The sequence below is a fragment of the Schistocerca cancellata genome, unplaced genomic scaffold (assembly GCF_023864275.1).
Source record: "Schistocerca cancellata isolate TAMUIC-IGC-003103 unplaced genomic scaffold, iqSchCanc2.1 HiC_scaffold_830, whole genome shotgun sequence".
NCBI classification, from domain to species: domain Eukaryota; kingdom Metazoa; phylum Arthropoda; class Insecta; order Orthoptera; family Acrididae; genus Schistocerca; species Schistocerca cancellata.
Genome location: NW_026046841.1, coordinates 268,384 through 296,175, shown reverse-complemented (window position 1 = coordinate 296,175; position 27,792 = coordinate 268,384). Strand labels below are relative to the sequence as shown.

At 50.2% G+C, this 27,792-nt stretch overlaps 47 non-coding genes across 47 annotated transcripts; all 47 read right to left on the bottom strand.

Annotated features, from left to right (window-relative positions):
- Nucleotides 1-175: 175 nt before the first annotated feature.
- Trnat-cgu (transfer RNA threonine (anticodon CGU)) lies at nucleotides 176-247 on the bottom strand. The gene has a single exon. It is a non-coding gene; the product is annotated as a tRNA-Thr (tRNA).
- Nucleotides 248-918: 671 nt separating this feature from the next.
- On the bottom strand, nucleotides 919-992 carry Trnan-guu (transfer RNA asparagine (anticodon GUU)). The gene has a single exon. It is a non-coding gene; the product is annotated as a tRNA-Asn (tRNA).
- A 333-nt stretch (nucleotides 993-1,325) lies between these two features.
- Nucleotides 1,326-1,397, bottom strand: Trnat-cgu (transfer RNA threonine (anticodon CGU)). Its single transcript has one exon. It is a non-coding gene; the product is annotated as a tRNA-Thr (tRNA).
- A 670-nt stretch (nucleotides 1,398-2,067) lies between these two features.
- Trnan-guu (transfer RNA asparagine (anticodon GUU)) lies at nucleotides 2,068-2,141 on the bottom strand. The gene has a single exon. It is a non-coding gene; the product is annotated as a tRNA-Asn (tRNA).
- A 333-nt stretch (nucleotides 2,142-2,474) lies between these two features.
- On the bottom strand, nucleotides 2,475-2,546 carry Trnat-cgu (transfer RNA threonine (anticodon CGU)). Its single transcript has one exon. It is a non-coding gene; the product is annotated as a tRNA-Thr (tRNA).
- Nucleotides 2,547-3,216: 670 nt separating this feature from the next.
- On the bottom strand, nucleotides 3,217-3,290 carry Trnan-guu (transfer RNA asparagine (anticodon GUU)). Its single transcript has one exon. It is a non-coding gene; the product is annotated as a tRNA-Asn (tRNA).
- A 333-nt stretch (nucleotides 3,291-3,623) lies between these two features.
- On the bottom strand, nucleotides 3,624-3,695 carry Trnat-cgu (transfer RNA threonine (anticodon CGU)). The gene has a single exon. It is a non-coding gene; the product is annotated as a tRNA-Thr (tRNA).
- Nucleotides 3,696-4,365: 670 nt separating this feature from the next.
- Nucleotides 4,366-4,439, bottom strand: Trnan-guu (transfer RNA asparagine (anticodon GUU)). The gene has a single exon. It is a non-coding gene; the product is annotated as a tRNA-Asn (tRNA).
- Nucleotides 4,440-4,772: 333 nt separating this feature from the next.
- On the bottom strand, nucleotides 4,773-4,844 carry Trnat-cgu (transfer RNA threonine (anticodon CGU)). The gene has a single exon. It is a non-coding gene; the product is annotated as a tRNA-Thr (tRNA).
- A 670-nt stretch (nucleotides 4,845-5,514) lies between these two features.
- Trnan-guu (transfer RNA asparagine (anticodon GUU)) lies at nucleotides 5,515-5,588 on the bottom strand. The gene has a single exon. It is a non-coding gene; the product is annotated as a tRNA-Asn (tRNA).
- Nucleotides 5,589-5,921: 333 nt separating this feature from the next.
- Trnat-cgu (transfer RNA threonine (anticodon CGU)) lies at nucleotides 5,922-5,993 on the bottom strand. The gene has a single exon. It is a non-coding gene; the product is annotated as a tRNA-Thr (tRNA).
- Nucleotides 5,994-6,664: 671 nt separating this feature from the next.
- On the bottom strand, nucleotides 6,665-6,738 carry Trnan-guu (transfer RNA asparagine (anticodon GUU)). The gene has a single exon. It is a non-coding gene; the product is annotated as a tRNA-Asn (tRNA).
- A 333-nt stretch (nucleotides 6,739-7,071) lies between these two features.
- Nucleotides 7,072-7,143, bottom strand: Trnat-cgu (transfer RNA threonine (anticodon CGU)). Its single transcript has one exon. It is a non-coding gene; the product is annotated as a tRNA-Thr (tRNA).
- Nucleotides 7,144-7,814: 671 nt separating this feature from the next.
- Trnan-guu (transfer RNA asparagine (anticodon GUU)) lies at nucleotides 7,815-7,888 on the bottom strand. Its single transcript has one exon. It is a non-coding gene; the product is annotated as a tRNA-Asn (tRNA).
- A 333-nt stretch (nucleotides 7,889-8,221) lies between these two features.
- On the bottom strand, nucleotides 8,222-8,293 carry Trnat-cgu (transfer RNA threonine (anticodon CGU)). The gene has a single exon. It is a non-coding gene; the product is annotated as a tRNA-Thr (tRNA).
- Nucleotides 8,294-8,964: 671 nt separating this feature from the next.
- Nucleotides 8,965-9,038, bottom strand: Trnan-guu (transfer RNA asparagine (anticodon GUU)). Its single transcript has one exon. It is a non-coding gene; the product is annotated as a tRNA-Asn (tRNA).
- A 333-nt stretch (nucleotides 9,039-9,371) lies between these two features.
- On the bottom strand, nucleotides 9,372-9,443 carry Trnat-cgu (transfer RNA threonine (anticodon CGU)). Its single transcript has one exon. It is a non-coding gene; the product is annotated as a tRNA-Thr (tRNA).
- Nucleotides 9,444-10,114: 671 nt separating this feature from the next.
- Trnan-guu (transfer RNA asparagine (anticodon GUU)) lies at nucleotides 10,115-10,188 on the bottom strand. Its single transcript has one exon. It is a non-coding gene; the product is annotated as a tRNA-Asn (tRNA).
- A 333-nt stretch (nucleotides 10,189-10,521) lies between these two features.
- On the bottom strand, nucleotides 10,522-10,593 carry Trnat-cgu (transfer RNA threonine (anticodon CGU)). The gene has a single exon. It is a non-coding gene; the product is annotated as a tRNA-Thr (tRNA).
- Nucleotides 10,594-11,588: 995 nt separating this feature from the next.
- On the bottom strand, nucleotides 11,589-11,662 carry Trnan-guu (transfer RNA asparagine (anticodon GUU)). Its single transcript has one exon. It is a non-coding gene; the product is annotated as a tRNA-Asn (tRNA).
- A 333-nt stretch (nucleotides 11,663-11,995) lies between these two features.
- On the bottom strand, nucleotides 11,996-12,067 carry Trnat-cgu (transfer RNA threonine (anticodon CGU)). Its single transcript has one exon. It is a non-coding gene; the product is annotated as a tRNA-Thr (tRNA).
- A 995-nt stretch (nucleotides 12,068-13,062) lies between these two features.
- On the bottom strand, nucleotides 13,063-13,136 carry Trnan-guu (transfer RNA asparagine (anticodon GUU)). The gene has a single exon. It is a non-coding gene; the product is annotated as a tRNA-Asn (tRNA).
- A 333-nt stretch (nucleotides 13,137-13,469) lies between these two features.
- Nucleotides 13,470-13,541, bottom strand: Trnat-cgu (transfer RNA threonine (anticodon CGU)). Its single transcript has one exon. It is a non-coding gene; the product is annotated as a tRNA-Thr (tRNA).
- Nucleotides 13,542-14,212: 671 nt separating this feature from the next.
- Nucleotides 14,213-14,286, bottom strand: Trnan-guu (transfer RNA asparagine (anticodon GUU)). The gene has a single exon. It is a non-coding gene; the product is annotated as a tRNA-Asn (tRNA).
- A 333-nt stretch (nucleotides 14,287-14,619) lies between these two features.
- On the bottom strand, nucleotides 14,620-14,691 carry Trnat-cgu (transfer RNA threonine (anticodon CGU)). The gene has a single exon. It is a non-coding gene; the product is annotated as a tRNA-Thr (tRNA).
- A 995-nt stretch (nucleotides 14,692-15,686) lies between these two features.
- Nucleotides 15,687-15,760, bottom strand: Trnan-guu (transfer RNA asparagine (anticodon GUU)). Its single transcript has one exon. It is a non-coding gene; the product is annotated as a tRNA-Asn (tRNA).
- Nucleotides 15,761-16,093: 333 nt separating this feature from the next.
- Nucleotides 16,094-16,165, bottom strand: Trnat-cgu (transfer RNA threonine (anticodon CGU)). Its single transcript has one exon. It is a non-coding gene; the product is annotated as a tRNA-Thr (tRNA).
- A 671-nt stretch (nucleotides 16,166-16,836) lies between these two features.
- Trnan-guu (transfer RNA asparagine (anticodon GUU)) lies at nucleotides 16,837-16,910 on the bottom strand. The gene has a single exon. It is a non-coding gene; the product is annotated as a tRNA-Asn (tRNA).
- Nucleotides 16,911-17,243: 333 nt separating this feature from the next.
- Nucleotides 17,244-17,315, bottom strand: Trnat-cgu (transfer RNA threonine (anticodon CGU)). The gene has a single exon. It is a non-coding gene; the product is annotated as a tRNA-Thr (tRNA).
- Nucleotides 17,316-17,986: 671 nt separating this feature from the next.
- Nucleotides 17,987-18,060, bottom strand: Trnan-guu (transfer RNA asparagine (anticodon GUU)). Its single transcript has one exon. It is a non-coding gene; the product is annotated as a tRNA-Asn (tRNA).
- A 333-nt stretch (nucleotides 18,061-18,393) lies between these two features.
- On the bottom strand, nucleotides 18,394-18,465 carry Trnat-cgu (transfer RNA threonine (anticodon CGU)). The gene has a single exon. It is a non-coding gene; the product is annotated as a tRNA-Thr (tRNA).
- Nucleotides 18,466-19,136: 671 nt separating this feature from the next.
- Nucleotides 19,137-19,210, bottom strand: Trnan-guu (transfer RNA asparagine (anticodon GUU)). The gene has a single exon. It is a non-coding gene; the product is annotated as a tRNA-Asn (tRNA).
- Nucleotides 19,211-19,543: 333 nt separating this feature from the next.
- Nucleotides 19,544-19,615, bottom strand: Trnat-cgu (transfer RNA threonine (anticodon CGU)). The gene has a single exon. It is a non-coding gene; the product is annotated as a tRNA-Thr (tRNA).
- A 671-nt stretch (nucleotides 19,616-20,286) lies between these two features.
- On the bottom strand, nucleotides 20,287-20,360 carry Trnan-guu (transfer RNA asparagine (anticodon GUU)). The gene has a single exon. It is a non-coding gene; the product is annotated as a tRNA-Asn (tRNA).
- A 333-nt stretch (nucleotides 20,361-20,693) lies between these two features.
- Trnat-cgu (transfer RNA threonine (anticodon CGU)) lies at nucleotides 20,694-20,765 on the bottom strand. The gene has a single exon. It is a non-coding gene; the product is annotated as a tRNA-Thr (tRNA).
- Nucleotides 20,766-21,436: 671 nt separating this feature from the next.
- On the bottom strand, nucleotides 21,437-21,510 carry Trnan-guu (transfer RNA asparagine (anticodon GUU)). The gene has a single exon. It is a non-coding gene; the product is annotated as a tRNA-Asn (tRNA).
- Nucleotides 21,511-21,843: 333 nt separating this feature from the next.
- Trnat-cgu (transfer RNA threonine (anticodon CGU)) lies at nucleotides 21,844-21,915 on the bottom strand. Its single transcript has one exon. It is a non-coding gene; the product is annotated as a tRNA-Thr (tRNA).
- A 671-nt stretch (nucleotides 21,916-22,586) lies between these two features.
- Trnan-guu (transfer RNA asparagine (anticodon GUU)) lies at nucleotides 22,587-22,660 on the bottom strand. The gene has a single exon. It is a non-coding gene; the product is annotated as a tRNA-Asn (tRNA).
- A 333-nt stretch (nucleotides 22,661-22,993) lies between these two features.
- Trnat-cgu (transfer RNA threonine (anticodon CGU)) lies at nucleotides 22,994-23,065 on the bottom strand. Its single transcript has one exon. It is a non-coding gene; the product is annotated as a tRNA-Thr (tRNA).
- A 671-nt stretch (nucleotides 23,066-23,736) lies between these two features.
- Trnan-guu (transfer RNA asparagine (anticodon GUU)) lies at nucleotides 23,737-23,810 on the bottom strand. Its single transcript has one exon. It is a non-coding gene; the product is annotated as a tRNA-Asn (tRNA).
- Nucleotides 23,811-24,143: 333 nt separating this feature from the next.
- On the bottom strand, nucleotides 24,144-24,215 carry Trnat-cgu (transfer RNA threonine (anticodon CGU)). The gene has a single exon. It is a non-coding gene; the product is annotated as a tRNA-Thr (tRNA).
- Nucleotides 24,216-24,886: 671 nt separating this feature from the next.
- On the bottom strand, nucleotides 24,887-24,960 carry Trnan-guu (transfer RNA asparagine (anticodon GUU)). Its single transcript has one exon. It is a non-coding gene; the product is annotated as a tRNA-Asn (tRNA).
- A 333-nt stretch (nucleotides 24,961-25,293) lies between these two features.
- Nucleotides 25,294-25,365, bottom strand: Trnat-cgu (transfer RNA threonine (anticodon CGU)). Its single transcript has one exon. It is a non-coding gene; the product is annotated as a tRNA-Thr (tRNA).
- A 671-nt stretch (nucleotides 25,366-26,036) lies between these two features.
- Trnan-guu (transfer RNA asparagine (anticodon GUU)) lies at nucleotides 26,037-26,110 on the bottom strand. Its single transcript has one exon. It is a non-coding gene; the product is annotated as a tRNA-Asn (tRNA).
- A 333-nt stretch (nucleotides 26,111-26,443) lies between these two features.
- Trnat-cgu (transfer RNA threonine (anticodon CGU)) lies at nucleotides 26,444-26,515 on the bottom strand. Its single transcript has one exon. It is a non-coding gene; the product is annotated as a tRNA-Thr (tRNA).
- A 671-nt stretch (nucleotides 26,516-27,186) lies between these two features.
- On the bottom strand, nucleotides 27,187-27,260 carry Trnan-guu (transfer RNA asparagine (anticodon GUU)). The gene has a single exon. It is a non-coding gene; the product is annotated as a tRNA-Asn (tRNA).
- A 333-nt stretch (nucleotides 27,261-27,593) lies between these two features.
- Trnat-cgu (transfer RNA threonine (anticodon CGU)) lies at nucleotides 27,594-27,665 on the bottom strand. Its single transcript has one exon. It is a non-coding gene; the product is annotated as a tRNA-Thr (tRNA).
- Between the last annotated feature and the right edge of the window lie 127 nt (nucleotides 27,666-27,792).

The following is a 27,792-nucleotide window of genomic DNA, read 5'->3' as shown; positions in this document are numbered from 1 at the left end:
CATTATACTACAAAATGCATACAAAACAGTGTTCCGCCTACACATCCAGTAAGCCTCTGATGCAAGTAGAGCACTCTTTATCGGTTGTAGAACTTCCCCTTCATTCAGTGCACTGCCATCTGTTAGATGCTGCTCGAGCTAGCTCTGCTCTCAGCAGCAAAGTTAAAAAAATGAATGCCTTCTGTGAGGGTCGAACTCACGACCCCTGGTTTACGAGACCAGTGCTCTACCACTGAGCTAAGAAGGCCGCAGCTTTGCGTTCGTGAGCTACTCCCGAATTGTCACGTCATCATACTGAATCTTACAGCCCTCGACCAGATATCGGATTTGACACACAGATGCTGCTGGAGGTGTCCACCTTACCGTTTTCCAACTCTCTTCACTGTTTCACCCTTACGATCGACGACGAGCGTCAAGCCACCAAAGGTTTGCGGTCTGCGCAAAACTTGACCTAGTGCACAGCTTGTGGGATAGCGTGGCTCTACTGTGAAACGCGCCTTTCGACTCCTCTCTCTGGCTACATCGTCCACAGTGGCACTGGGGGCTTCATGTAAGGCGACTGCACGCCGCTCGGCCAACAGCGGCCTACTGCAGACCGACACTTAAGAGACGCCAAATGCAGATCGACATCGAGAGAGAGGCCCTGTCATATGGCACTCGCGGTGTATACGCCGAAATGAAATGTAAATAATACATCTTTTGTAGTGGTCGTCGCTCTACTGCAGTGTCACACATGCCGAATTAATAGGAAAACGGTAGAACGTCCGCATAGGGCCATGTTTTTACCTCCACTGTCACGTGGCTGAATGTGTATAAGGCTGGGTGGCATCATTCAAACACAGCCAAATTGTCACACTAGCTGTGTATCTCTATCAAAGTGGACATACGTCCTCACCTCGGTGGCGATTAAAACGATTTCGCCCCCAGGTGGGCTCGAACCACCAACCTTTCGGTTAACAGCCGAACGCGCTAGCCGATTGCGCCACGGAGGCCTTAACTTTCGGTCACTTCTGCTCTCTTCATCAATGCAACTCGTGTACTTTTCGCAGGCACCTCGCAGAATGGTAGTATCTGCTTACGCCTCTTCACATGGATAACGTGCATGCACACTGTAGTGGGGCTCATAAACGAATGACATCGCCAAGCATGACATTATACTACAAAATGCATACAAAACAGTGTTCCGCCTACACATCCAGTAAACCTCTGATGCAAGTAGAGCACTCTTTATCGGTTGTAGAACTTCCCCTTCATTCAGTGCACTGCCATCTGTTAGATGCTGCTCGAGCTAGCTCTGCTCTCAGCAGCAAAGTTAAAAAAATGAATGCCTTCTGTGAGGGTCGAACTCACGACCCCTGGTTTACGAGACCAGTGCTCTACCACTGAGCTAAGAAGGCCGCAGCTTTGCGTTCGTGAGCTACTCCCGAATTGTCACGTCATCATACTGAATCTTACAGCCCTCGACCAGATATCGGTTTGACACACAGATGCTGCTGGAGGTGTCCACCTTACCGTTTTCCAACTCTCTTCACTGTTTCACCCTTACGATCGACGACGAGCGTCAAGCCACCAAAGGTTTGCGGTCTGCGCAAAACTTGACCTAGTGCACAGCTTGTGGGATAGCGTGGCTCTACTGTGAAACGCGCCTTTCGACTCCTCTCTCTGGCTACATCGTCCACAGTGGCACTGGGGGCTTCATGTAAGGCGACTGCACGCCGCTCGGCCAACAGCGGCCTACTGCAGACCGACACTTAAGAGACGCCAAATGCAGATCGACATCGAGAGAGAGGCACTGTCATATGGCACTCGCGGTGTATACGCCGAAATGAAATGTAAATAATACATCTTTTGTAGTGGTCGTCGCTCTACTGCAGTGTCACACATGCCGAATTAATAGGAAAACGGTAGAACGTCCGCATAGGGCCATGTTTTTACCTCCACTGTCACGTGGCTGAATGTGTATAAGGCTGGGTGGCATCATTCAAACACAGCCAAATTGTCACACTAGCTGTGTATCTCTATCAAAGTGGACATACGTCCTCACCTCGGTGGCGATTAAAACGATTTCGCCCCCAGGTGGGCTCGAACCACCAACCTTTCGGTTAACAGCCGAACGCGCTAGCCGATTGCGCCACGGAGGCCTTAACTTTCGGTCACTTCTGCTCTCTTCATCAATGCAACTCGTGTACTTTTCGCAGGCACCTCGCAGAATGGTAGTATCTGCTTACGCCTCTTCACATGGATAACGTGCATGCACACTGTAGTGGGGCTCATAAACGAATGACATCGCCAAGCATGACATTATACTACAAAATGCATACAAAACAGTGTTCCGCCTACACATCCAGTAAACCTCTGATGCAAGTAGAGCACTCTTTATCGGTTGTAGAACTTCCCCTTCATTCAGTGCACTGCCATCTGTTAGATGCTGCTCGAGCTAGCTCTGCTCTCAGCAGCAAAGTTAAAAAAATGAATGCCTTCTGTGAGGGTCGAACTCACGACCCCTGGTTTACGAGACCAGTGCTCTACCACTGAGCTAAGAAGGCCGCAGCTTTGCGTTCGTGAGCTACTCCCGAATTGTCACGTCATCATACTGAATCTTACAGCCCTCGACCAGATATCGGTTTGACACACAGATGCTGCTGGAGGTGTCCACCTTACCGTTTTCCAACTCTCTTCACTGTTTCACCCTTACGATCGACGACGAGCGTCAAGCCACCAAAGGTTTGCGGTCTGCGCAAAACTTGACCTAGTGCACAGCTTGTGGGATAGCGTGGCTCTACTGTGAAACGCGCCTTTCGACTCCTCTCTCTGGCTACATCGTCCACAGTGGCACTGGGGGCTTCATGTAAGGCGACTGCACGCCGCTCGGCCAACAGCGGCCTACTGCAGACCGACACTTAAGAGACGCCAAATGCAGATCGACATCGAGAGAGAGGCCCTGTCATATGGCACTCGCGGTGTATACGCCGAAATGAAATGTAAATAATACATCTTTTGTAGTGGTCGTCGCTCTACTGCAGTGTCACACATGCCGAATTAATAGGAAAACGGTAGAACGTCCGCATAGGGCCATGTTTTTACCTCCACTGTCACGTGGCTGAATGTGTATAAGGCTGGGTGGCATCATTCAAACACAGCCAAATTGTCACACTAGCTGTGTATCTCTATCAAAGTGGACATACGTCCTCACCTCGGTGGCGATTAAAACGATTTCGCCCCCAGGTGGGCTCGAACCACCAACCTTTCGGTTAACAGCCGAACGCGCTAGCCGATTGCGCCACGGAGGCCTTAACTTTCGGTCACTTCTGCTCTCTTCATCAATGCAACTCGTGTACTTTTCGCAGGCACCTCGCAGAATGGTAGTATCTGCTTACGCCTCTTCACATGGATAACGTGCATGCACACTGTAGTGGGGCTCATAAACGAATGACATCGCCAAGCATGACATTATACTACAAAATGCATACAAAACAGTGTTCCGCCTACACATCCAGTAAACCTCTGATGCAAGTAGAGCACTCTTTATCGGTTGTAGAACTTCCCCTTCATTCAGTGCACTGCCATCTGTTAGATGCTGCTCGAGCTAGCTCTGCTCTCAGCAGCAAAGTTAAAAAAATGAATGCCTTCTGTGAGGGTCGAACTCACGACCCCTGGTTTACGAGACCAGTGCTCTACCACTGAGCTAAGAAGGCCGCAGCTTTGCGTTCGTGAGCTACTCCCGAATTGTCACGTCATCATACTGAATCTTACAGCCCTCGACCAGATATCGGTTTGACACACAGATGCTGCTGGAGGTGTCCACCTTACCGTTTTCCAACTCTCTTCACTGTTTCACCCTTACGATCGACGACGAGCGTCAAGCCACCAAAGGTTTGCGGTCTGCGCAAAACTTGACCTAGTGCACAGCTTGTGGGATAGCGTGGCTCTACTGTGAAACGCGCCTTTCGACTCCTCTCTCTGGCTACATCGTCCACAGTGGCACTGGGGGCTTCATGTAAGGCGACTGCACGCCGCTCGGCCAACAGCGGCCTACTGCAGACCGACACTTAAGAGACGCCAAATGCAGATCGACATCGAGAGAGAGGCACTGTCATATGGCACTCGCGGTGTATACGCCGAAATGAAATGTAAATAATACATCTTTTGTAGTGGTCGTCGCTCTACTGCAGTGTCACACATGCCGAATTAATAGGAAAACGGTAGAACGTCCGCATAGGGCCATGTTTTTACCTCCACTGTCACGTGGCTGAATGTGTATAAGGCTGGGTGGCATCATTCAAACACAGCCAAATTGTCACACTAGCTGTGTATCTCTATCAAAGTGGACATACGTCCTCACCTCGGTGGCGATTAAAACGATTTCGCCCCCAGGTGGGCTCGAACCACCAACCTTTCGGTTAACAGCCGAACGCGCTAGCCGATTGCGCCACGGAGGCCTTAACTTTCGGTCACTTCTGCTCTCTTCATCAATGCAACTCGTGTACTTTTCGCAGGCACCTCGCAGAATGGTAGTATCTGCTTACGCCTCTTCACATGGATAACGTGCATGCACACTGTAGTGGGGCTCATAAACGAATGACATCGCCAAGCATGACATTATACTACAAAATGCATACAAAACAGTGTTCCGCCTACACATCCAGTAAACCTCTGATGCAAGTAGAGCACTCTTTATCGGTTGTAGAACTTCCCCTTCATTCAGTGCACTGCCATCTGTTAGATGCTGCTCGAGCTAGCTCTGCTCTCAGCAGCAAAGTTAAAAAAATGAATGCCTTCTGTGAGGGTCGAACTCACGACCCCTGGTTTACGAGACCAGTGCTCTACCACTGAGCTAAGAAGGCCGCAGCTTTGCGTTCGTGAGCTACTCCCGAATTGTCACGTCATCATACTGAATCTTACAGCCCTCGACCAGATATCGGTTTGACACACAGATGCTGCTGGAGGTGTCCACCTTACCGTTTTCCAACTCTCTTCACTGTTTCACCCTTACGATCGACGACGAGCGTCAAGCCACCAAAGGTTTGCGGTCTGCGCAAAACTTGACCTAGTGCACAGCTTGTGGGATAGCGTGGCTCTACTGTGAAACGCGCCTTTCGACTCCTCTCTCTGGCTACATCGTCCACAGTGGCACTGGGGGCTTCATGTAAGGCGACTGCACGCCGCTCGGCCAACAGCGGCCTACTGCAGACCGACACTTAAGAGACGCCAAATGCAGATCGACATCGAGAGAGAGGCCCTGTCATATGGCACTCGCGGTGTATACGCCGAAATGAAATGTAAATAATACATCTTTTGTAGTGGTCGTCGCTCTACTGCAGTGTCACACATGCCGAATTAATAGGAAAACGGTAGAACGTCCGCATAGGGCCATGTTTTTACCTCCACTGTCACGTGGCTGAATGTGTATAAGGCTGGGTGGCATCATTCAAACACAGCCAAATTGTCACACTAGCTGTGTATCTCTATCAAAGTGGACATACGTCCTCACCTCGGTGGCGATTAAAACGATTTCGCCCCCAGGTGGGCTCGAACCACCAACCTTTCGGTTAACAGCCGAACGCGCTAGCCGATTGCGCCACGGAGGCCTTAACTTTCGGTCACTTCTGCTCTCTTCATCAATGCAACTCGTGTACTTTTCGCAGGCACCTCGCAGAATGGTAGTATCTGCTTACGCCTCTTCACATGGATAACGTGCATGCACACTGTAGTGGGGCTCATAAACGAATGACATCGCCAAGCATGACATTATACTACAAAATGCATACAAAACAGTGTTCCGCCTACACATCCAGTAAACCTCTGATGCAAGTAGAGCACTCTTTATCGGTTGTAGAACTTCCCCTTCATTCAGTGCACTGCCATCTGTTAGATGCTGCTCGAGCTAGCTCTGCTCTCAGCAGCAAAGTTAAAAAAATGAATGCCTTCTGTGAGGGTCGAACTCACGACCCCTGGTTTACGAGACCAGTGCTCTACCACTGAGCTAAGAAGGCGGCAGCTGCGCGTTTGTGAGCTACTCCCGAATTGTCACGTCATCATACTGAATCTTACAGCCCTCGACCAGATATCGGATTTGACACACAGATGCTGCTGGAGGTGTCCACCTTACCGTTTTCCAACTCTCTTCACTGTTTCACCCTTACGATCGACGACGAGCGTCAAGCCACCAAAGGTTTGCGGTCTGCGCAAAACTTGACCTAGTGCACAGCTTGTGGGATAGCGTGGCTCTACTGTGAAACGCGCCTTTCGACTCCTCTCTCTGGCTACATCGTCCACAGTGGCACTGGGGGCTTCATGTAAGGCGACTGCACGCCGCTCGGCCAACAGCGGCCTACTGCAGACCGACACTTAAGAGACGCCAAATGCAGATCGACATCGAGAGAGAGGCCCTGTCATATGGCACTCGCGGTGTATACGCCGAAATGAAATGTAAATAATACATCTTTTGTAGTGGTCGTCGCTCTACTGCAGTGTCACACATGCCGAATTAATAGGAAAACGGTAGAACGTCCGCATAGGGCCATGTTTTTACCTCCACTGTCACGTGGCTGAATGTGTATAAGGCTGGGTGGCATCATTCAAACACAGCCAAATTGTCACACTAGCTGTGTATCTCTATCAAAGTGGACATACGTCCTCACCTCGGTGGCGATTAAAACGATTTCGCCCCCGGGTGGGCTCGAACCACCAACCTTTCGGTTAACAGCCGAACGCGCTAGCCGATTGCGCCACGGAGGCCTTAACTTTCGGTCACTTCTGCTCTCTTCATCAATGCAACTCGTGTACTTTTCGCAGGCACCTCGCAGAATGGTAGTATCTGCTTACGCCTCTTCACATGGATAACGTGCATGCACACTGTAGTGGGGCTCATAAACGAATGACATCGCCAAGCATGACATTATACAACAAAATGCATACAAAACAGTGTTCCGCCTACACATCCAGTAAACCTCTGATGCAAGTAGAGCACTCTTTATCGGTTGCAGAACTTCCCCTTCATTCAGTGCACTGCCATCTGTTAGATGCTGCTCGAGCTAGCTCTGCTCTCAGCAGCAAAGTTAAAAAAATGAATGCCTTCTGTGAGGGTCGAACTCACGACCCCTGGTTTACGAGACCAGTGCTCTACCACTGAGCTAAGAAGGCCGCAGCTTTGCGTTCGTGAGCTACTCCCGAATTGTCACGTCATCATACTGAATCTTACAGCCCTCGACCAGATATCGGATTTGACACACAGATGCTGCTGGAGGTGTCCACCTTACCGTTTTCCAACTCTCTTCACTGTTTCACCCTTACGATCGACGACGAGCGTCAAGCCACCAAAGGTTTGCGGTCTGCGCAAAACTTGACCTAGTGCACAGCTTGTGGGATAGCGTGGCTCTACTGTGAAACGCGCCTTTCGACTCCTCTCTCTGGCTACATCGTCCACAGTGGCACTGGGGGCTTCATGTAAGGCGACTGCACGCCGCTCGGCCAACAGCGGCCTACTGCAGACCGACACTTAAGAGACGCCAAATGCAGATCGACATCGAGAGAGAGGCCCTGTCATATGGCACTCGCGGTGTATACGCCGAAATGAAATGTAAATAATACATCTTTTGTAGTGGTCGTCGCTCTACTGCAGTGTCACACATGCCGAATTAATAGGAAAACGGTAGAACGTCCGCATAGGGCCATGTTTTTACCTCCACTGTCACGTGGCTGAATGTGTATAAGGCTGGGTGGCATCATTCAAACACAGCCAAATTGTCACACTAGCTGTGTATCTCTATCAAAGTGGACATACGTCCTCACCTCGGTGGCGATTAAAACGATTTCGCCCCCAGGTGGGCTCGAACCACCAACCTTTCGGTTAACAGCCGAACGCGCTAGCCGATTGCGCCACGGAGGCCTTAACTTTCGGTCACTTCTGCTCTCTTTATCAATGCAACTCGTGTACTTTTCGCAGGCACCTCGCAGAATGGTAGTATCTGCTTACGCCTCTTCACATGGATAACGTGCATGCACACTGTAGTGGGGCTCATAAACGAATGACATCGCCAAGCATGACATTATACAACAAAATGCATACAAAACAGTGTTCCGCCTACACATCCAGTAAACCTCTGATGCAAGTAGAGCACTCTTTATCGGTTGCAGAACTTCCCCTTCATTCAGTGCACTGCCATCTGTTAGATGCTGCTCGAGCTAGCTCTGCTCTCAGCAGCAAAGTTAAAAAAATGAATGCCTTCTGTGAGGGTCGAACTCACGACCCCTGGTTTACGAGACCAGTGCTCTACCACTGAGCTAAGAAGGCCGCAGCTTTGCGTTCGTGAGCTACTCCCGAATTGTCACGTCATCATACTGAATCTTACAGCCCTCGACCAGATATCGGATTTGACACACAGATGCTGCTGGAGGTGTCCACCTTACCGTTTTCCAACTCTCTTCACTGTTTCACCCTTACGATCGACGACGAGCGTCAAGCCACCAAAGGTTTGCGGTCTGCGCAAAACTTGACCTAGTGCACAGCTTGTGGGATAGCGTGGCTCTACTGTGAAACGCGCCTTTCGACTCCTCTCTCTGGCTACATCGTCCACAGTGGCACTGGGGGCTTCATGTAAGGCGACTGCACGCCGCTCGGCCAACAGCGGCCTACTGCAGACCGACACTTAAGAGACGCCAAATGCAGATCGACATCGAGAGAGAGGCCCTGTCATATGGCACTCGCGGTGTATACGCCGAAATGAAATGTAAATAATACATCTTTTGTAGTGGTCGTCGCTCTACTGCAGTGTCACACATGCCGAATTAATAGGAAAACGGTAGAACGTCCGCATAGGGCCATGTTTTTACCTCCACTGTCACGTGGCTGAATGTGTATAAGGCTGGGTGGCATCATTCAAACACAGCCAAATTGTCACACTAGCTGTGTATCTCTATCAAAGTGGACATACGTCCTCACCTCGGTGGCGATTAAAACGATTTCGCCCCCAGGTGGGCTCGAACCACCAACCTTTCGGTTAACAGCCGAACGCGCTAGCCGATTGCGCCACGGAGGCCTTAACTTTCGGTCACTTCTGCTCTCTTCATCAATGCAACTCGTGTACTTTTCGCAGGCACCTCGCAGAATGGTAGTATCTGCTTACGCCTCTTCACATGGATAACGTGCATGCACACTGTAGTGGGGCTCATAAACGAATGACATCGCCAAGCATGACATTATACTACAAAATGCATACAAAACAGTGTTCCGCCTACACATCCAGTAAACCTCTGATGCAAGTAGAGCACTCTTTATCGGTTGTAGAACTTCCCCTTCATTCAGTGCACTGCCATCTGTTAGATGCTGCTCGAGCTAGCTCTGCTCTCAGCAGCAAAGTTAAAAAAATGAATGCCTTCTGTGAGGGTCGAACTCACGACCCCTGGTTTACGAGACCAGTGCTCCACCACTGAGCTAAGAAGGCCGCAGCTTTGCGTTCGTGAGCTACTCCTGAATTGTCACGTCATCATACTGAATCTTACAGCCCTCGACCAGATATCGGATTTGACACACAGATGCTGCTGGAGGTGTCCACCTTACCGTTTTCCAACTCTCTTCACTGTTTCACCCTTACGATCGACGACGAGCGTCAAGCCACCAAAGGTTTGCGGTCTGCGCAAAACTTGACCTAGTGCACAGCTTGTGGGATAGCGTGGCTCTACTGTGAAACGCGCCTTTCGACTCCTCTCTCTGGCTACATCGTCCACAGTGGCACTGGGGGCTTCATGTAAGGCGACTGCACGCCGCTCGGCCAACAGCGGCCTACTGCAGACCGACACTTAAGAGACGCCAAATGCAGATCGACATCGAGAGAGAGGCCCTGTCATATGGCACTCGCGGTGTATACGCCGAAATGAAATGTAAATAATACATCTTTTGTAGTGGTCGTCGCTCTACTGCAGTGTCACACATGCCGAATTAATAGGAAAACGGTAGAACGTCCGCATAGGGCCATGTTTTTACCTCCACTGTCACGTGGCTGAATGTGTATAAGGCTGGGTGGCATCATTCAAACACAGCCAAATTGTCACACTAGCTGTGTATCTCTATCAAAGTGGACATACGTCCTCACCTCGGTGGCGATTAAAACGATTTCGCCCCCGGGTGGGCTCGAACCACCAACCTTTCGGTTAACAGCCGAACGCGCTAGCCGATTGCGCCACGGAGGCCTTAACTTTCGGTCACTTCTGCTCTCTTCATCAATGCAACTCGTGTACTTTTCGCAGGCACCTCGCAGAATGGTAGTATCTGCTTACGCCTCTTCACATGGATAACGTGCATGCACACTGTAGTGGGGCTCATAAACGAATGACATCGCCAAGCATGACATTATACTACAAAATGCATACAAAACAGTGTTCCGCCTACACATCCAGTAAACCTCTGATGCAAGTAGAGCACTCTTTATCGGTTGCAGAACTTCCCCTTCATTCAGTGCACTGCCATCTGTTAGATGCTGCTCGAGCTAGCTCTGCTCTCAGCAGCAAAGTTAAAAAAATGAATGCCTTCTGTGAGGGTCGAACTCACGACCCCTGGTTTACGAGACCAGTGCTCTACCACTGAGCTAAGAAGGCCGCAGCTTTGCGTTCGTGAGCTACTCCCGAATTGTCACGTCATCATACTGAATCTTACAGCCCTCGACCAGATATCGGATTTAACACACAGATGCTGCTGGAGGTGTCCACCTTACCGTTTTCCAACTCTCTTCACTGTTTCACCCTTACGATCGACGACGAGCGTCAAGCCACCAAAGGTTTGCGGTCTGCGCAAAACTTGACCTAGTGCACAGCTTGTGGGATAGCGTGGCTCTACTGTGAAACGCGCCTTTCGACTCCTCTCTCTGGCTACATCGTCCACAGTGGCACTGGGGGCTTCATGTAAGGCGACTGCACGCCGCTCGGCCAACAGCGGCCTACTGCAGACCGACACTTAAGAGACGGCAAATGCAGATCGACATCGAGAGAGAGGCCCTGTCATATGGCACTCGCGGTGTATACGCCGAAATGAAATGTAAATAATACATCTTTTGTAGTGGTCGTCGCTCTACTGCAGTGTCACACATGCCGAAATAATAGGAAAACGGTAGAACGTCCGCATAGGGCCATGTTTTTACCTCCACTGTCACGTGGCTGAATGTGTATAAGGCTGGGTGGCATCATTCAAACACAGCCAAATTGTCACACTAGCTGTGTATCTCTATCAAAGTGCGACTGCACGCCGCTCGGCCAACAGCGGCCTACTGCAGACCGACACTTAAGAGACGCCAAATGCAGATCGACATCGAGAGAGAGGCCCTGTCATATGGCACTCGCGGTGTATACGCCGAAATGAAATGTAAATAATACATCTTTTGTAGTGGTCGTCGCTCTACTGCAGTGTCACACATGCCGAATTAATAGGAAAACGGTAGAACGTCCGCATAGGGCCATGTTTTTACCTCCACTGTCACGTGGCTGAATGTGTATAAGGCTGGGTGGCATCATTCAAACACAGCCAAATTGTCACACTAGCTGTGTATCTCTATCAAAGTGGACATACGTCCTCACCTCGGTGGCGATTAAAACGATTTCGCCCCCAGGTGGGCTCGAACCACCAACCTTTCGGTTAACAGCCGAACGCGCTAGCCGATTGCGCCACGGAGGCCTTAACTTTCGGTCACTTCTGCTCTCTTCATCAATGCAACTCGTGTACTTTTCGCAGGCACCTCGCAGAATGGTAGTATCTGCTTACGACTCTTCACATGGATAACGTGCATGCACACTGTAGTGGGGCTCATAAACGAATGACATCGCCAAGCATGACATTATACTACAAAATGCATACAAAACAGTGTTCCGCCTACACATCCAGTAAACCTCTGATGCAAGTAGAGCACTCTTTATCGGTTGTAGAACTTCCCCTTCATTCAGTGCACTGCCATCTGTTAGATGCTGCTCGAGCTAGCTCTGCTCTCAGCAGCAAAGTTAAAAAAATGAATGCCTTCTGTGAGGGTCGAACTCACGACCCCTGGTTTACGAGACCAGTGCTCTACCACTGAGCTAAGAAGGCCGCAGCTTTGCGTTCGTGAGCTACTCCCGAATTGTCACGTCATCATACTGAATCTTACAGCCCTCGACCAGATATCGGATTTGACACACAGATGCTGCTGGAGGTGTCCACCTTACCGTTTTCCAACTCTCTTCACTGTTTCACCCTTACGATCGACGACGAGCGTCAAGCCACCAAAGGTTTGCGGTCTGCGCAAAACTTGACCTAGTGCACAGCTTGTGGGATAGCGTGGCTCTACTGTGAAACGCGCCTTTCGACTCCTCTCTCTGGCTACATCGTCCACAGTGGCACTGGGGGCTTCATGTAAGGCGACTGCACGCCGCTCGGCCAACAGCGGCCTACTGCAGACCGACACTTAAGAGACGCCAAATGCAGATCGACATCGAGAGAGAGGCCCTGTCATATGGCACTCGCGGTGTATACGCCGAAATGAAATGTAAATAATACATCTTTTGTAGTGGTCGTCGCTCTACTGCAGTGTCACACATGCCGAATTAATAGGAAAACGGTAGAACGTCCGCATAGGGCCATGTTTTTACCTCCACTGTCACGTGGCTGAATGTGTATAAGGCTGGGTGGCATCATTCAAACACAGCCAAATTGTCACACTAGCTGTGTATCTCTATCAAAGTGCGACTGCACGCCGCTCGGCCAACAGCGGCCTACTGCAGACCGACACTTAAGAGACGCCAAATGCAGATCGACATCGAGAGAGAGGCCCTGTCATATGGCACTCGCGGTGTATACGCCGAAATGAAATGTAAATAATACATCTTTTGTAGTGGTCGTCGCTCTACTGCAGTGTCACACATGCCGAATTAATAGGAAAACGGTAGAACGTCCGCATAGGGCCATGTTTTTACCTCCACTGTCACGTGGCTGAATGTGTATAAGGCTGGGTGGCATCATTCAAACACAGCCAAATTGTCACACTAGCTGTGTATCTCTATCAAAGTGGACATACGTCCTCACCTCGGTGGCGATTAAAACGATTTCGCCCCCAGGTGGGCTCGAACCACCAACCTTTCGGTTAACAGCCGAACGCGCTAGCCGATTGCGCCACGGAGGCCTTAACTTTCGGTCACTTCTGCTCTCTTCATCAATGCAACTCGTGTACTTTTCGCAGGCACCTCGCAGAATGGTAGTATCTGCTTACGACTCTTCACATGGATAACGTGCATGCACACTGTAGTGGGGCTCATAAACGAATGACATCGCCAAGCATGACATTATACTACAAAATGCATACAAAACAGTGTTCCGCCTACACATCCAGTAAACCTCTGATGCAAGTAGAGCACTCTTTATCGGTTGTAGAACTTCCCCTTCATTCAGTGCACTGCCATCTGTTAGATGCTGCTCGAGCTAGCTCTGCTCTCAGCAGCAAAGTTAAAAAAATGAATGCCTTCTGTGAGGGTCGAACTCACGACCCCTGGTTTACGAGACCAGTGCTCTACCACTGAGCTAAGAAGGCCGCAACTTTGCGTTCGTGAGCTACTCCCGAATTGTCACGTCATCATACTGAATCTTACAGCCCTCGACCAGATATCGGATTTGACACACAGATGCTGCTGGAGGTGTCCACCTTACCGTTTTCCAACTCTCTTCACTGTTTCACCCTTACGATCGACGACGAGCGTCAAGCCACCAAAGGTTTGCGGTCTGCGCAAAACTTGACCTAGTGCACAGCTTGTGGGATAGCGTGGCTCTACTGTGAAACGCGCCTTTCGACTCCTCTCTCTGGCTACATCGTCCACAGTGGCACTGGGGGCTTCATGTAAGGCGACTGCACGCCGCTCGGCCAACAGCGGCCTACTGCAGACCGACACTTAAGAGACGCCAAATGCAGATCGACATCGAGAGAGAGGCCCTGTCATATGGCACTCGCGGTGTATACGCCGAAATGAAATGTAAATAATACATCTTTTGTAGTGGTCGTCGCTCTACTGCAGTGTCACACATGCCGAATTAATAGGAAAACGGTAGAACGTCCGCATAGGGCCATGTTTTTACCTCCACTGTCACGTGGCTGAATGTGTATAAGGCTGGGTGGCATCATTCAAACACAGCCAAATTGTCACACTAGCTGTGTATCTCTATCAAAATGGACATACGTCCTCACCTCGGTGGCGATTAAAACGATTTCGCCCCCAGGTGGGCTCGAACCACCAACCTTTCGGTTAACAGCCGAACGCGCTAGCCGATTGCGCCACGGAGGCCTTAACTTTCGGTCACTTCTGCTCTCTTCATCAATGCAACTCGTGTACTTTTCGCAGGCACCTCGCAGAATGGTAGTATCTGCTTACGCCTCTTCACATGGATAACGTGCATGCACACTGTAGTGGGGCTCATAAACGAATGACATCGCCAAGCATGACATTATACTACAAAATGCATACAAAACAGTGTTCCGCCTACACATCCAGTAAACCTCTGATGCAAGTAGAGCACTCTTTATCGGTTGTAGAACTTCCCCTTCATTCAGTGCACTGCCATCTGTTAGATGCTGCTCGAGCTAGCTCTGCTCTCAGCAGCAAAGTTAAAAAAATGAATGCCTTCTGTGAGGGTCGAACTCACGACCCCTGGTTTACGAGACCAGTGCTCTACCACTGAGCTAAGAAGGCCGCAGCTTTGCGTTTGTGAGCTACTCCCGAATTGTCACGTCATCATACTGAATCTTACAGCCCTCGACCAGATATCGGATTTGACACACAGATGCTGCTGGAGGTGTCCACCTTACCGTTTTCCAACTCTCTTCACTGTTTCACCCTTACGATCGACGACGAGCGTCAAGCCACCAAAGGTTTGCGGTCTGCGCAAAACTTGACCTAGTGCACAGCTTGTGGGATAGCGTGGCTCTACTGTGAAACGCGCCTTTCGACTCCTCTCTCTGGCTACATCGTCCACAGTGGCACTGGGGGCTTCATGTAAGGCGACTGCACGCCGCTCGGCCAACAGCGGCCTACTGCAGACCGACACTTAAGAGACGCCAAATGCAGATCGACATCGAGAGAGAGGCCCTGTCATATGGCACTCGCGGTGTATACGCCGAAATGAAATGTAAATAATACATCTTTTGTAGTGGTCGTCGCTCTACTGCAGTGTCACACATGCCGAATTAATAGGAAAACGGTAGAACGTCCGCATAGGGCCATGTTTTTACCTCCACTGTCACGTGGCTGAATGTGTATAAGGCTGGGTGGCATCATTCAAACACAGCCAAATTGTCACACTAGCTGTGTATCTCTATCAAAGTGCGACTGCACGCCGCTCGGCCAACAGCGGCCTACTGCAGACCGACACTTAAGAGACGCCAAATGCAGATCGACATCGAGAGAGAGGCCCTGTCATATGGCACTCGCGGTGTATACGCCGAAATGAAATGTAAATAATACATCTTTTGTAGTGGTCGTCGCTCTACTGCAGTGTCACACATGCCGAATTAATAGGAAAACGGTAGAACGTCCGCATAGGGCCATGTTTTTACCTCCACTGTCACGTGGCTGAATGTGTATAAGGCTGGGTGGCATCATTCAAACACAGCCAAATTGTCACACTAGCTGTGTATCTCTATCAAAGTGGACATACGTCCTCACCTCGGTGGCGATTAAAACGATTTCGCCCCCAGGTGGGCTCGAACCACCAACCTTTCGGTTAACAGCCGAACGCGCTAGCCGATTGCGCCACGGAGGCCTTAACTTTCGGTCACTTCTGCTCTCTTCATCAATGCAACTCGTGTACTTTTCGCAGGCACCTCGCAGAATGGTAGTATCTGCTTACGACTCTTCACATGGATAACGTGCATGCACACTGTAGTGGGGCTCATAAACGAATGACATCGCCAAGCATGACATTATACTACAAAATGCATACAAAACAGTGTTCCGCCTACACATCCAGTAAACCTCTGATGCAAGTAGAGCACTCTTTATCGGTTGTAGAACTTCCCCTTCATTCAGTGCACTGCCATCTGTTAGATGCTGCTCGAGCTAGCTCTGCTCTCAGCAGCAAAGTTAAAAAAATGAATGCCTTCTGTGAGGGTCGAACTCACGACCCCTGGTTTACGAGACCAGTGCTCTACCACTGAGCTAAGAAGGCCGCAGCTTTGCGTTTGTGAGCTACTCCCGAATTGTCACGTCATCATACTGAATCTTACAGCCCTCGACCAGATATCGGATTTGACACACAGATGCTGCTGGAGGTGTCCACCTTACCGTTTTCCAACTCTCTTCACTGTTTCACCCTTACGATCGACGACGAGCGTCAAGCCACCAAAGGTTTGCGGTCTGCGCAAAACTTGACCTAGTGCACAGCTTGTGGGATAGCGTGGCTCTACTGTGAAACGCGCCTTTCGACTCCTCTCTCTGGCTACATCGTCCACAGTGGCACTGGGGGCTTCATGTAAGGCGACTGCACGCCGCTCGGCCAACAGCGGCCTACTGCAGACCGACACTTAAGAGACGCCAAATGCAGATCGACATCGAGAGAGAGGCCCTGTCATATGGCACTCGCGGTGTATACGCCGAAATGAAATGTAAATAATACATCTTTTGTAGTGGTCGTCGCTCTACTGCAGTGTCACACATGCCGAATTAATAGGAAAACGGTAGAACGTCCGCATAGGGCCATGTTTTTACCTCCACTGTCACGTGGCTGAATGTGTATAAGGCTGGGTGGCATCATTCAAACACAGCCAAATTGTCACACTAGCTGTGTATCTCTATCAAAGTGGACATACGTCCTCACCTCGGTGGCGATTAAAACGATTTCGCCCCCAGGTGGGCTCGAACCACCAACCTTTCGGTTAACAGCCGAACGCGCTAGCCGATTGCGCCACGGAGGCCTTAACTTTCGGTCACTTCTGCTCTCTTCATCAATGCAACTCGTGTACTTTTCGCAGGCACCTCGCAGAATGGTAGTATCTGCTTACGCCTCTTCACATGGATAACGTGCATGCACACTGTAGTGGGGCTCATAAACGAATGACATCGCCAAGCATGACATTATACTACAAAATGCATACAAAACAGTGTTCCGCCTACACATCCAGTAAACCTCTGATGCAAGTAGAGCACTCTTTATCGGTTGTAGAACTTCCCCTTCATTCAGTGCACTGCCATCTGTTAGATGCTGCTCGAGCTAGCTCTGCTCTCAGCAGCAAAGTTAAAAAAATGAATGCCTTCTGTGAGGGTCCAACTCACGACCCCTGGTTTACGAGACCAGTGCTCTACCACTGAGCTAAGAAGGCCGCAGCTTTGCGTTCGTGAGCTACTCCCGAATTGTCACGTCATCATACTGAATCTTACAGCCCTCGACCAGATATCGGATTTGACACACAGATGCTGCTGGAGGTGTCCACCTTACCGTTTTCCAACTCTCTTCACTGTTTCACCCTTACGATCGACGACGAGCGTCAAGCCACCAAAGGTTTGCGGTCTGCGCAAAACTTGACCTAGTGCACAGCTTGTGGGATAGCGTGGCTCTACTGTGAAACGCGCCTTTCGACTCCTCTCTCTGGCTACATCGTCCACAGTGGCACTGGGGGCTTCATGTAAGGCGACTGCACGCCGCTCGGCCAACAGCGGCCTACTGCAGACCGACACTTAAGAGACGCCAAATGCAGATCGACATCGAGAGAGAGGCCCTGTCATATGGCACTCGCGGTGTATACGCCGAAATGAAATGTAAATAATACATCTTTTGTAGTGGTCGTCGCTCTACTGCAGTGTCACACATGCCGAATTAATAGGAAAACGGTAGAACGTCCGCATAGGGCCATGTTTTTACCTCCACTGTCACGTGGCTGAATGTGTATAAGGCTGGGTGGCATCATTCAAACACAGCCAAATTGTCACACTAGCTGTGTATCTCTATCAAAATGGACATACGTCCTCACCTCGGTGGCGATTAAAACGATTTCGCCCCCAGGTGGGCTCGAACCACCAACCTTTCGGTTAACAGCCGAACGCGCTAGCCGATTGCGCCACGGAGGCCTTAACTTTCGGTCACTTCTGCTCTCTTCATCAATGCAACTCGTGTACTTTTCGCAGGCACCTCGCAGAATGGTAGTATCTGCTTACGCCTCTTCACATGGATAACGTGCATGCACACTGTAGTGGGGCTCATAAACGAATGACATCGCCAAGCATGACATTATACTACAAAATGCATACAAAACAGTGTTCCGCCTACACATCCAGTAAACCTCTGATGCAAGTAGAGCACTCTTTATCGGTTGCAGAACTTCCCCTTCATTCAGTGCACTGCCATCTGTAAGATGCTGCTCGAGCTAGCTCTGCTCTCAGCAGCAAAGTTAAAAAAATGAATGCCTTCTGTGAGGGTCGAACTCACGACCCCTGGTTTACGAGACCAGTGCTCTACCACTGAGCTAAGAAGGCCGCAGCTTTGCGTTCGTGAGCTACTCCCGAATTGTCACGTCATCATACTGAATCTTACAGCCCTCGACCAGATATCGGATTTGACACACAGATGCTGCTGGAGGTGTCCACCTTACCGTTTTCCAACTCTCTTCACTGTTTCACCCTTACGATCGACGACGAGCGTCAAGCCACCAAAGGTTTGCGGTCTGCGCAAAACTTGACCTAGTGCACAGCTTGTGGGATAGCGTGGCTCTACTGTGAAACGCGCCTTTCGACTCCTCTCTCTGGCTACATCGTCCACAGTGGCACTGGGGGCTTCATGTAAGGCGACTGCACGCCGCTCGGCCAACAGCGGCCTACTGCAGACCGACACTTAAGAGACGCCAAATGCAGATCGACATCGAGAGAGAGGCCCTGTCATATGGCACTCGCGGTGTATACGCCGAAATGAAATGTAAATAATACATCTTTTGTAGTGGTCGTCGCTCTACTGCAGTGTCACACATGCCGAATTAATAGGAAAACGGTAGAACGTCCGCATAGGGCCATGTTTTTACCTCCACTGTCACGTGGCTGAATGTGTATAAGGCTGGGTGGCATCATTCAAACACAGCCAAATTGTCACACTAGCTGTGTATCTCTATCAAAGTGGACATACGTCCTCACCTCGGTGGCGATTAAAACGATTTCGCCCCCGGGTGGGCTCGAACCACCAACCTTTCGGTTAACAGCCGAACGCGCTAGCCGATTGCGCCACGGAGGCCTTAACTTTCGGTCACTTCTGCTCTCTTCATCAATGCAACTCGTGTACTTTTCGCAGGCACCTCGCAGAATGGTAGTATCTGCTTACGCCTCTTCACATGGATAACGTGCATGCACACTGTAGTGGGGCTCATAAACGAATGACATCGCCAAGCATGACATTATACTACAAAATGCATACAAAACAGTGTTCCGCCTACACATCCAGTAAACCTCTGATGCAAGTAGAGCACTCTTTATCGGTTGTAGAACTTCCCCTTCATTCAGTGCACTGCCATCTGTTAGATGCTGCTCGAGCTAGCTCTGCTCTCAGCAGCAAAGTTAAAAAAATGAATGCCTTCTGTGAGGGTCCAACTCACGACCCCTGGTTTACGAGACCAGTGCTCTACCACTGAGCTAAGAAGGCCGCAGCTTTGCGTTCGTGAGCTACTCCCGAATTGTCACGTCATCATACTGAATCTTACAGCCCTCGACCAGATATCGGATTTGACACACAGATGCTGCTGGAGGTGTCCACCTTACCGTTTTCCAACTCTCTTCACTGTTTCACCCTTACGATCGACGACGAGCGTCAAGCCACCAAAGGTTTGCGGTCTGCGCAAAACTTGACCTAGTGCACAGCTTGTGGGATAGCGTGGCTCTACTGTGAAACGCGCCTTTCGACTCCTCTCTCTGGCTACATCGTCCACAGTGGCACTGGGGGCTTCATGTAAGGCGACTGCACGCCGCTCGGCCAACAGCGGCCTACTGCAGACCGACACTTAAGAGACGCCAAATGCAGATCGACATCGAGAGAGAGGCCCTGTCATATGGCACTCGCGGTGTATACGCCGAAATGAAATGTAAATAATACATCTTTTGTAGTGGTCGTCGCTCTACTGCAGTGTCACACATGCCGAATTAATAGGAAAACGGTAGAACGTCCGCATAGGGCCATGTTTTTACCTCCACTGTCACGTGGCTGAATGTGTATAAGGCTGGGTGGCATCATTCAAACACAGCCAAATTGTCACACTAGCTGTGTATCTCTATCAAAATGGACATACGTCCTCACCTCGGTGGCGATTAAAACGATTTCGCCCCCAGGTGGGCTCGAACCACCAACCTTTCGGTTAACAGCCGAACGCGCTAGCCGATTGCGCCACGGAGGCCTTAACTTTCGGTCACTTCTGCTCTCTTCATCAATGCAACTCGTGTACTTTTCGCAGGCACCTCGCAGAATGGTAGTATCTGCTTACGCCTCTTCACATGGATAACGTGCATGCACACTGTAGTGGGGCTCATAAACGAATGACATCGCCAAGCATGACATTATACTACAAAATGCATACAAAACAGTGTTCCGCCTACACATCCAGTAAACCTCTGATGCAAGTAGAGCACTCTTTATCGGTTGCAGAACTTCCCCTTCATTCAGTGCACTGCCATCTGTAAGATGCTGCTCGAGCTAGTTCTGCTCTCAGCAGCAAAGTTAAAAAAATGAATGCCTTCTGTGAGGGTCGAACTCACGACCCCTGGTTTACGAGACCAGTGCTCTACCACTGAGCTAAGAAGGCCGCAGCTTTGCGTTCGTGAGCTACTCCCGACTTGTCACGTCATCATACTGAATCTTACAGCCCTCGACCAGATATCGGATTTGACACACAGATGCTGCTGGAGGTGTCCACCTTACCGTTTTCCAACTCTCTTCACTGTTTCACCCTTACGATCGACGACGAGCGTCAAGCCACCAAAGGTTTGCGGTCTGCGCAAAACTTGACCTAGTGCACAGCTTGTGGGATAGCGTGGCTCTACTGTGAAACGCGCCTTTCGACTCCTCTCTCTGGCTACATCGTCCACAGTGGCACTGGGGGCTTCATGTAAGGCGACTGCACGCCGCTCGGCCAACAGCGGCCTACTGCAGACCGACACTTAAGAGACGCCAAATGCAGATCGACATCGAGAGAGAGGCCCTGTCATATGGCACTCGCGGTGTATACGCCGAAATGAAATGTAAATAATACATCTTTTGTAGTGGTCGTCGCTCTACTGCAGTGTCACACATGCCGAATTAATAGGAAAACGGTAGAACGTCCGCATAGGGCCATGTTTTTACCTCCACTGTCACGTGGCTGAATGTGTATAAGGCTGGGTGGCATCATTCAAACACAGCCAAATTGTCACACTAGCTGTGTATCTCTATCAAAGTGGACATACGTCCTCACCTCGGTGGCGATTAAAACGATTTCGCCCCCGGGTGGGCTCGAACCACCAACCTTTCGGTTAACAGCCGAACGCGCTAGCCGATTGCGCCACGGAGGCCTTAACTTTCGGTCACTTCTGCTCTCTTCATCAATGCAACTCGTGTACTTTTCGCAGGCACCTCGCAGAATGGTAGTATCTGCTTACGCCTCTTCACATGGATAACGTGCATGCACACTGTAGTGGGGCTCATAAACGAATGACATCGCCAAGCATGACATTATACTACAAAATGCATACAAAACAGTGTTCCGCCTACACATCCAGTAAACCTCTGATGCAAGTAGAGCACTCTTTATCGGTTGCAGAACTTCCCCTTCATTCAGTGCACTGCCATCTGTTAGATGCTGCTCGAGCTAGCTCTGCTCTCAGCAGCAAAGTTAAAAAAATGAATGCCTTCTGTGAGGGTCGAACTCACGACCCCTGGTTTACGAGACCAGTGCTCTACCACTGAGCTAAGAAGGCCGCAGCTTTGCGTTCGTGAGCTACTCCCGAATTGTCACGTCATCATACTGAATCTTACAGCCCTCGACCAGATATCGGATTTGACACACAGATGCTGCTGGATTTGTCCACCTTACCGTTTTCCAACTCTCTTCACTGTTTCACCCTTACGATCGACGACGAGCGTCAAGCCACCAAAGGTTTGCGGTCTGCGCAAAACTTGACCTAGTGCACAGCTTGTGGGATAGCGTGGCTCTACTGTGAAACGCGCCTTTCGACTCCTCTCTCTGGCTACATCGTCCACAGTGGCACTGGGGGCTTCATGTAAGGCGACTGCACGCCGCTCGGCCAACAGCGGCCTACTGCAGACCGACACTTAAGAGACGCCAAATGCAGATCGACATCGGGAGAGAGGCCCTGTCATATGGCACTCGCGGTGTATACGCCGAAATGAAATGTAAATAATACATCTTTTGTAGTGGTCGTCGCTCTACTGCAGTGTCACACATGCCGAATTAATAGGAAAACGGTAGAACGTCCGCATAGGGCCATGTTTTTACCTCCACTGTCACGTGGCTGAATGTGTATAAGGCTGGGTGGCATCATTCAAACACAGCCAAATTGTCACACTAGCTGTGTATCTCTATCAAAGTGGACATACGTCCTCACCTCGGTGGCGATTAAAACGATTTCGCCCCCAGGTGGGCTCGAACCACCAACCTTTCGGTTAACAGCCGAACGCGCTAGCCGATTGCGCCACGGAGGCCTTAACTTTCGGTCACTTCTGCTCTCTTCATCAATGCAACTCGTGTACTTTTCGCAGGCACCTCGCAGAATGGTAGTATCTGCTTACGCCTCTTCACATGGATAACGTGCATGCACACTGTAGTGGGGCTCATAAACGAATGACATCGCCAAGCATGACATTATACTACAAAATGCATACAAAACAGTGTTCCGCCTACACATCCAGTAAACCTCTGATGCAAGTAGAGCACTCTTTATCGGTTGCAGAACTTCCCCTTCATTCAGTGCACTGCCATCTGTTAGATGCTGCTCGAGCTAGCTCTGCTCTCAGCAGCAAAGTTAAAAAAATGAATGCCTTCTGTGAGGGTCGAACTCACGACCCCTGGTTTACGAGACCAGTGCTCTACCACTGAGCTAAGAAGGCCGCAGCTTTGCGTTCGTGAGCTACTCCCGAATTGTCACGTCATCATACTGAATCTTACAGCCCTCGACCAGATATCGGATTTGACACACAGATGCTGCTGGAGGTGTCCACCTTACCGTTTTCCAACTCTCTTCACTGTTTCACCCTTACGATCGACGACGAGCGTCAAGCCACCAAAGGTTTGCGGTCTGCGCAAAACTTGACCTAGTGCACAGCTTGTGGGATAGCGTGGCTCTACTGTGAAACGCGCCTTTCGACTCCTCTCTCTGGCTACATCGTCCACAGTGGCACTGGGGGCTTCATGTAAGGCGACTGCACGCCGCTCGGCCAACAGCGGCCCACTGCAGACCGACACTTAAGAGACGCCAAATGCAGATCGACATCGAGAGAGAGGCCCTGTCATATGGCACTCGCGGTGTATACGCCGAAATGAAATGTAAATAATACATCTTTTGTAGTGGTCGTCGCTCTACTGCAGTGTCACACATGCCGAATTAATAGGAAAACGGTAGAACGTCCGCATAGGGCCATGTTTTTACCTCCACTGTCACGTGGCTGAATGTGTATAAGGCTGGGTGGCATCATTCAAACACAGCCAAATTGTCACACTAGCTGTGTATCTCTATCAAAGTGGACATACGTCCTCACCTCGGTGGCGATTAAAACGATTTCGCCCCCGGGTGGGCTCGAACCACCAACCTTTCGGTTAACAGCCGAACGCGCTAGCCGATTGCGCCACGGAGGCCTTAACTTTCGGTCACGTCTGCTCTCTTCATCAATGCAACTCGTGTACTTTTCGCAGGCACCTCGCAGAATGGTAGTATCTGCTTACGCCTCTTCACATGGATAACGTGCATGCACACTGTAGTGGGGCTCATAAACGAATGACATCGCCAAGCATGACATTATACTACAAAATGCATACAAAACAGTGTTCCGCCTACACATCCAGTAAACCTCTGATGCAAGTAGAGCACTCTTTATCGGTTGCAGAACTTCCCCTTCATTCAGTGCACTGCCATCTGTTAGATGCTGCTCGAGCTAGCTCTGCTCTCAGCAGCAAAGTTAAAAAAATGAATGCCTTCTGTGAGGGTCGAACTCACGACCCCTGGTTTACGAGACCAGTGCTCTACCACTGAGCTAAGAAGGCCGCAGCTTTGCGTTCGTGAGCTACTCCCGAATTGTCACGTCATCATACTGAATCTTACAGCCCTCGACCAGATATCGGATTTGACACACAGATGCTGCTGGATTTGTCCACCTTACCGTTTTCCAACTCTCTTCACTGTTTCACCCTTACGATCGACGACGAGCGTCAAGCCACCAAAGGTTTGCGGTCTGCGCAAAACTTGACCTAGTGCACAGCTTGTGGGATAGCGTGGCTCTACTGTGAAACGCGCCTTTCGACTCCTCTCTCTGGCTACATCGTCCACAGTGGCACTGGGGGCTTCATGTAAGGCGACTGCACGCCGCTCGGCCAACAGCGGCCTACTGCAGACCGACACTTAAGAGACGCCAAATGCAGATCGACATCGGGAGAGAGGCCCTGTCATATGGCACTCGCGGTGTATACGCCGAAATGAAATGTAAATAATACATCTTTTGTAGTGGTCGTCGCTCTACTGCAGTGTCACACATGCCGAATTAATAGGAAAACGGTAGAACGTCCGCATAGGGCCATGTTTTTACCTCCACTGTCACGTGGCTGAATGTGTATAAGGCTGGGTGGCATCATTCAAACACAGCCAAATTGTCACACTAGCTGTGTATCTCTATCAAAGTGGACATACGTCCTCACCTCGGTGGCGATTAAAACGATTTCGCCCCCAGGTGGGCTCGAACCACCAACCTTTCGGTTAACAGCCGAACGCGCTAGCCGATTGCGCCACGGAGGCCTTAACTTTCGGTCACTTCTGCTCTCTTCATCAATGCAACTCGTGTACTTTTCGCAGGCACCTCGCAGAATGGTAGTATCTGCTTACGCCTCTTCACATGGATAACGTGCATGCACACTGTAGTGGGGCTCATAAACGAATGACATCGCCAAGCATGACATTATACTACAAAATGCATACAAAACAGTGTTCCGCCTACACATCCAGTAAACCTCTGATGCAAGTAGAGCACTCTTTATCGGTTGTAGAACTTCCCCTTCATTCAGTGCACTGCCATCTGTTAGATGCTGCTCGAGCTAGCTCTGCTCTCAGCAGCAAAGTTAAAAAAATGAATGCCTTCTGTGAGGGTCGAACTCACGACCCCTGGTTTACGAGACCAGTGCTCTACCACTGAGCTAAGAAGGCCGCAGCTTTGCGTTCGTGAGCTACTCCCGAATTGTCACGTCATCATACTGAATCTTACAGCCCTCGACCAGATATCGGATTTGACACACAGATGCTGCTGGAGGTGTCCACCTTACCGTTTTCCAACTCTCTTCACTGTTTCACCCTTACGATCGACGACGAGCGTCAAGCCACCAAAGGTTTGCGGTCTGCGCAAAACTTGACCTAGTGCACAGCTTGTGGGATAGCGTGGCTCTACTGTGAAACGCGCCTTTCGACTCCTCTCTCTGGCTACATCGTCCACAGTGGCACTGGGGGCTTCATGTAAGGCGACTGCACGCCGCTCGGCCAACAGCGGCCCACTGCAGACCGACACTTAAGAGACGCCAAATGCAGATCGACATCGAGAGAGAGGCCCTGTCATATGGCACTCGCGGTGTATACGCCGAAATGAAATGTAAATAATACATCTTTTGTAGTGGTCGTCGCTCTACTGCAGTGTCACACATGCCGAATTAATAGGAAAACGGTAGAACGTCCGCATAGGGCCATGTTTTTACCTCCACTGTCACGTGGCTGAATGTGTATAAGGCTGGGTGGCATCATTCAAACACAGCCAAATTGTCACACTAGCTGTGTATCTCTATCAAAGTGGACATACGTCCTCACCTCGGTGGCGATTAAAACGATTTCGCCCCCAGGTGGGCTCGAACCACCAACCTTTCGGTTAACAGCCGAACGCGCTAGCCGATTGCGCCACGGAGGCCTTAACTTTCGGTCACTTCTGCTCTCTTCATCAATGCAACTCGTGTACTTTTCGCAGGCACCTCGCAGAATGGTAGTATCTGCTTACGCCTCTTCACATGGATAACGTGCATGCACACTGTAGTGGGGCTCATAAACGAATGACATCGCCAAGCATGACATTATACTACAAAATGCATACAAAACAGTGTTCCGCCTACACATCCAGTAAACCTCTGATGCAAGTAGAGCACTCTTTATCGGTTGTAGAACTTCCCCTTCATTCAGTGCACTGCCATCTGTTAGATGCTGCTCGAGCTAGCTCTGCTCTCAGCAGCAAAGTTAAAAAAATGAATGCCTTCTGTGAGGGTCGAACTCACGACCCCTGGTTTACGAGACCAGTGCTCTACCACTGAGCTAAGAAGGCCGCAGCTTTGCGTTCGTGAGCTACTCCCGAATTGTCACGTCATCATACTGAATCTTACAGCCCTCGACCAGATATCGGATTTGACACACAGATGCTGCTGGAGGTGTCCACCTTACCGTTTTCCAACTCTCTTCACTGTTTCACCCTTACGATCGACGACGAGCGTCAAGCCACCAAAGGTTTGCGGTCTGCGCAAAACTTGACCTAGTGCACAGCTTGTGGGATAGCGTGGCTCTACTGTGAAACGCGCCTTTCGACTCCTCTCTCTGGCTACATCGTCCACAGTGGCACTGGGGGCTTCATGTAAGGCGACTGCACGCCGCTCGGCCAACAGCGGCCTACTGCAGACCGACACTTAAGAGACGCCAAATGCAGATCGACATCGAGAGAGAGGCCCTGTCATATGGCACTCGCGGTGTATACGCCGAAATGAAATGTAAATAATACATCTTTTGTAGTGGTCGTCGCTCTACTGCAGTGTCACACATGCCGAATTAATAGGAAAACGGTAGAACGTCCGCATAGGGCCATGTTTTTACCTCCACTGTCACGTGGCTGAATGTGTATAAGGCTGGGTGGCATCATTCAAACACAGCCAAATTGTCACACTAGCTGTGTATCTCTATCAAAGTGGACATACGTCCTCACCTCGGTGGCGATTAAAACGATTTCGCCCCCGGGTGGGCTCGAACCACCAACCTTTCGGTTAACAGCCGAACGCGCTAGCCGATTGCGCCACGGAGGCCTTAACTTTCGGTCACTTCTGCTCTCTTCATCAATGCAACTCGTGTACTTTTCGCAGGCACCTCGCAGAATGGTAGTATCTGCTTACGCCTCTTCACATGGATAACGTGCATGCACACTGTAGTGGGGCTCATAAACGAATGACATTGCCAAGCATGACATTATACTACAAAATGCATACAAAACAGTGTTCCGCCTACACATCCAGTAAACCTCTGATGCAAGTAGAGCACTCTTTATCGGTTGTAGAACTTCCCCTTCATTCAGTGCACTGCCATCTGTTAGATGCTGCTCGAGCTAGCTCTGCTCTCAGCAGCAAAGTTAAAAAAATGAATGCCTTCTGTGAGGGTCGAACTCACGACCCCTGGTTTACGAGACCAGTGCTCTACCACTGAGCTAAGAAGGCCGCAGCTTTGCGTTCGTGAGCTACTCCCGAATTGTCACGTCATCATACTGAATCTTACAGCCCTCGACCAGATATCGGATTTGACACACAGATGCTGCTGGAGGTGTCCACCTTACCGTTTTCCAAC